Source organism: Leopardus geoffroyi, chromosome E1, assembly GCF_018350155.1.
Source record: "Leopardus geoffroyi isolate Oge1 chromosome E1, O.geoffroyi_Oge1_pat1.0, whole genome shotgun sequence".
Lineage (NCBI taxonomy): Eukaryota > Metazoa > Chordata > Mammalia > Carnivora > Felidae > Leopardus > Leopardus geoffroyi.
In genome coordinates, this window is record NC_059330.1 from 56,899,732 (window position 1) to 56,905,216 (window position 5,485).

General features: G+C 53.6%; 1 long non-coding RNA gene across 1 annotated transcript; it reads left to right on the plus strand.

Moving 5' to 3' along the window:
• Positions 1–200: 200 nt before the first annotated feature.
• On the plus strand, positions 201–4,284 carry LOC123604599. Its single transcript, XR_006715382.1, has 2 exons — positions 201–454; positions 1,540–4,284. It is a non-coding gene; the product is annotated as an uncharacterized LOC123604599 (long non-coding RNA).
• The last annotated feature ends 1,201 nt before the right edge of the window (positions 4,285–5,485 follow it).

The following is a 5,485-nucleotide window of genomic DNA, read 5'->3' on the forward strand; positions in this document are numbered from 1 at the left end:
AAGTGATTTTTAATGTCAACAACAGCCGTGGAACGCAAAAGGCCTGTAGCAGGAAACGGAATGAAAACAACCGCAGAAGAGTTACAGCGAGTCATGGTTTTGAAGCTCCCGCTCTGGCCACTAGGGGATGCAATCCCACACCACCCTGCTCTCTTTGGCAACTTGGTCCAGTTCTAGGTTTTTAATGCGGCCGAGCCCTTATTTCACCAGAAAGTTATGTGGAAGGTTAATCTGCAGGGCTGGGCTCTTTGTTAGGAATCTGCCAGGGTGTCCCAGTTGCACACGGTTTCTGGAAGGTGTTGATCATGTCATGGACGAGCCGAACCAAACCCGGGCACGGGACACTGGCGCTTGGGGAGAAGAGGGTGTCCTGATGCAACGTTCCATCCGGATTCACTCCGGATTCCCCGGCCGACAACAGGTGGCTTTACTCAGTGTGAGCAGATTTTCTTTGGTAAGGACCCCAGTGCAATACACAAACCAGTATTTGAGGTGCCAGACCGTGTGTGAAGGGTTTAGAGGCATCTCTCGAGAGAACGCTGCTCATAGTTGTGGTTGAAAGGTACAGACCAAAGCTGAACAAGATCTATGCCGAGCTGGTGAGGTCTGGATTGCTGGTTGTCGTCCACTTGGAAAGTGCTGCTGAATCAGGGGAAAGAGTTGAGATCCCGAAGCCTCATTTTAGGCAGAGTACTAAATGTTCTCGGGTTTGTGACCCTGGTTGACTGCTTTCTGATGAACTGAACAAAGGGTAGGTTGGGCGCCTCTTGCTGGCCACAGGAGGCCGGGCCGGGAGCCAGTCACAGGAAACTCCCCGCCCCCGGAGCGCTTCCATTCTGGAGCAGGGGGGACCAGAACCGAGTCCTTTTTATTTATTTATTTAAAAAAAAAATTTTTTTTTTCCCAACGTTTATTTATTTTTGGGACAGAGACAGACAGAGCATGAACAGGGGAGGGGCAGAGAGAGAGGGAGACACAGAATCGGAAACAGGCTCCAGGCTCCGAGCCATCAGCCCAGAGCCCGACGCGGGGCTCGAACTCACGGACCGCGAGATCGTGACCTGGCTGAAGTCGGACGCTTAACCGACTGCGCCACCCAGGCGCCCCCCCAGTCCTTAAAGAAGTGGAGAGGCAGGGTATGTGCTCTGCAGGAAAGGAAAACGGGGCCAGTGTGGAGGGGTGGGTGGATGGGGGGGGGGTTTCAGTTTCAGATGGGGTCGTCAGGAAAGGGCCCGAATCCTAAGGGAAGAGAAGTTGTCACGTGACAATCTGGAAGCGTGTGGGGGGGCGGGGCAGAGGGAGCAGCCAGTGCAAAGGCAGCCGGTCCAGCCTGGCACGATGGTGAGTGAACAAGGCTTTTCTGAGCCGGGTTGGAGAGGCCGGGGGCGTGGGGTCTTGCGGGGCCTTGTCGGAAAGTCTGGCCTTTACTCCCCAAGTGGGTGTCACTAGCTTACATGTCTTCTCTCATCTTTTAGAGACCACCCCCCCCCCCAACAGAGTAGTTTGCATTCGAAGCATTTCCTATTCCTGTGTCAGCAGATTTGCCACCTGAGAGGATCCAAGATCTGCACAGCGTGTCCCTCCCCTTGGCAGCTGTGGGAGGCTCCCTCTCGGCCCTGCTGAGCCGTGACTGTGGTGTCCCCAGGATGACTGACACGGGAAGAGACATTTGGGTGTAAGCTCCTGGGACAGCCGACCTGGTGCCTTTCACCTCGCGGATGAAGCCGGAGTCGGGCCACACGTGTCGTCTCAGAGCAGCAGGGCCCCGGGCACACGGGACTCTGTCCTAGGACTCACCCACTGGGTTTTTTTTTCCTCGCCTGTTGCCCCCTCGCAGGAGCCGTGTCCCTCCTTGCTTTCTCAACGAACAGTAGATGTGTTTTCATTTAAGTTACCGCCAAGAAGGCTACAGAAAGCACATTCTCCTCGAACCTTTACGAGGCAGAGGCTTGTCCCGGTTTCACGTGGCCATCCATAACGAATGTGGCTAAAACAGCTATTCGTTCCGGTATTTGTGCAGATCAGTAATGCAGCCACAGCAGAAAACTTGTTCTTTTATTGCAGACTTAGTTAAATACGGAGCCGAGTGAGTCATTGGAAGGTCACATGTGTCCGGGCCCGGCAGCCGTGGGGTTGTGCGATGGTCACCCAGCACCGCTCCAGAATGCAGCGGGCGTCAGCACAGCGCCCAGATTACCGTGTGGAATTAAAATAAGACTTGGCCTTTCTTCGGACGACAAATTCTTTGTGAAAACCAGACTTGGGTTTTTACCCTGACCTCCACTGGAGGCTCTGTGAGCCGTGTGTGTTCTGTCTTTGTGGCGGTGCCCCCCTCCGCCCGCGCCCCCCCCCCCCCCCCCCGGACCATGGGATACGGTTCTTAAAGCCCAACTTCTGACATACGTGCCCCTTTGGGAATTTTCCTCGGTTGTCCTCTAGCGGGGTGAGCTATGGGCGGAGTCCCCTTCACCCACGGGCCTTCTTTGTTCCAGATCACTGCACCCCTTTGAAAGTCAACGGAGGAGATAGGAGAGAGGAAGGAGTCAAAGTAAAAGAAAGGTGTTCCTTCTCCGGTCATTGTGGATACGTGTGAGCCCTGCTGGGTGTTTGCCTTTAGTTTTTTCCCCCCACAGTAACAACGCACAAGTTGCAAAGTGCAGAGGATGAAAAGGCTGGTGCTGAACAGCAGCTCCCGGCGCCCGGCTTCCCAGGGGCCTGGCCTCGGCACCCGCTTCGTGCGGCTCTGTCTTCCAAACGTGCGGGTCTCCTGTTTCTGAGTAACAGCCATGCACTGCGCCTTTTGACCCATCGTCTTGAGCCTTGCCCGCTGACTTCCTTTCTGGCGGATTCAGGCTGAGCACTCACGGGAAGCACCCTCTGCTTCCCCTTCCCCGTCCTCCAGTCATCCTGCACGATTTCTGTTCAGCCAGTGTTCACGGTTGTCGTGCGGACACAACAGTCGCCCGCCTCCTGGACTCGTCTGGCCAGACCCTCTGCGTCTCCTTCCTGTTCCCCGCCTAGTTGTTGTCTCGCGGTTTCCGTGGCCGAACTTTCTTTGGTGGCCAACTCTCATTCCTGCAGGGCCTGGAGCCTCTCTGCCTAACTTTGCACAAGGTCAACCACATCTCCTGATCTGTCGGTTCGGTCTGTTGCTTAGATGTGTGGAAGACTTTGCAGACAATTCAGCTGTGGTGGGAACGTTGTTACGGTTTTGTTACAATCTCGGGTGCAAGGGGAGAGGCCCCAGGAGGCCAGTCCCCAAACTGATCTCAATTAGGAATTTTGTATTTTGCAGGGAAGGTTGGATTATTTTACAGGGGAGGTTGGATTATTGTTAGAGTAAATACAAAAAGAGTCCCAGCTAAAGGTCATCTGGGTGGGTAGGTTTCCTAGGAGATTCCTTGCAAATTATATGAGGGAGGCCAATCTTCCCAGAAGGAGGCTATGAATTTTATCATCTGTCAAAAATCAGAGCTGGATTAAAGTGGTAAGAACAGATTTTATTCAAAAAAAGGCTCTGTCCCATGCCAGGTTTAGACTAATTTGGGGGGGGGGGGTAAGATTTTATTTTTAAGTTATCTCTACCCCCGAGTGAGGCTCAAACTCACGACCCCAAGATCAAGAGTTGCGTGCTCCGACTGAGCCCACCAGACGCCCCTAGACCAATCTTCATACCCTCTTTTTGACCTAGACCTCGCCTCTGACTTGCTCAAGAATGCATCGTGCTGCATTTCGGTTCTAAGAACATAAACGAAAAGTGTTGCCCGGGTCAGCACTTCCCAAACAACCTGTGCACAACCACCGTCCCCCACCAGGGATCTGTCAAAGGCAGATTCTGGCGCAGCAGGGCTGAGGTGGGGCCTGGAACTCTGCATTTCTCATGAGCTCCCGAGGGATGCTGGTCTGGGGGGCCACCCTTTGAGGAGTGACGGAGGGCATTTGTGGTTGCTAGCTACATCTCCCATTGATGATAGGCTTGGGTGTGGGTTTCATTTGTGTGGCACATACCCAGTTGTAGTTACCAGCAGTATCTACACACACACACACACACACACACACACGAGCCAGTTTCCTATATTAGGGAAGGCCTTACCTGTGCAGCATGGAGTGGTAATTTCTTACAGTCTGTGCACCTGGGCCTAGAATCTGACCCTGAACTCCCTCCTTATATACGCTGGGTTCTGTGAGGCCTCTTCTACAGCTAGTTACGGCAAGAAGCAATGATAAACATCTCCTTACCGTTTGCCTCATAAAACCAAGGTCACATGAAATATAATATAAAAACAAAAAACCTCCCAACTGTCAGAAATCAGCGCCTGGATTAAAGTGGTAAAAACAGGTTTTATCCAGAACTATTGCAATAAAGGAAAAGAGACATCAGTATAGACCGGGGTTCAATTCCAAATGTAGCGGGGACAGGTGGGGATTTACGGTGAGGGAGCAGGAGGAGGGCAGCGGGTGGAAAATCACTAAGAGGACAATACATCAAGGGGCAGGGGGCTTCTGGCTGATCCGACCCAGCAGGATTCTGGCCAGAGGCAGGCCGGGGGGTCAGGCGTCACCCAGGGGCCGGTGGAGGATGGGGAACCCGGTCAGGTATCTGGGAAGCGGAGGGTGGTTCTGTGAAACTGACTCAGCAGGGTTCTTGCTAAAACTGGATTTGACAAGGAAGTTCGCGGATGGGGCTGCCAGAAGGTTCAGGAGCCTGACAAAGAATCTTTGTCCCAAACTTCCCCTCATTAATCCTTTTGAGGTTGATTTGAACGCTTTCCAGAATTGGAGAGAAAAGGAAATATTCTATAATGGAGAGAGAATGGGAAGCAAAATTTCTTACGGGTCTGGTAGGTTCCAAGTAATTTGCAAATGTTCCCTCCTCAAACTTCTTGTCTCATGTGGGGGGAGGAGGCTCAGCAAGGACAGGTGACTGCTGGGGTCAGAGGCCAGTGTCCACTTACTCATTCACAAATGTGGGTGATACACGCAGAGACCGTGCTAGGCCCCGGGGATACAGGGGGAACGAGCGTCACCACGGCTGGGGAAAGGTCCCTGCTCTGCTCTTGGGTGCGGCTGGGGCTCCCGCTTGGCTTGGAGGAGAGGGAAGTCCTCCCTGCTGGTGTCTGCACGGAAGGCTGAATCACAGGAAGCCATGGGCCAGGAATGAAGAGGGAAGGGCATTCCAGGTGGCAGGAACAGCATGTGCAAAGGCTGCACAACAGGTCACCACTAGCGGGGTGGCCCTGGGACCTGAACCCTGTGCTTCCCGACCCCAAAGTGCATGGTCTCCCCACCAAGGCCTCTGCTGTTGTGCTGTCAAAAAACAAATCCCGACTTAGGAAACAGAGACTGTCTTGTTAAGGATGATTGTGGGGGTGATTCTCTCCCACCAGGGAGAATGCTCTGACCAGGGATCTGCCACGGAAGAGTTCAGCAAAAAGGACACTGCCTTCGTGGGAGGAGTGGGGTGGGGGAGGGGGAGCAGGTGTGG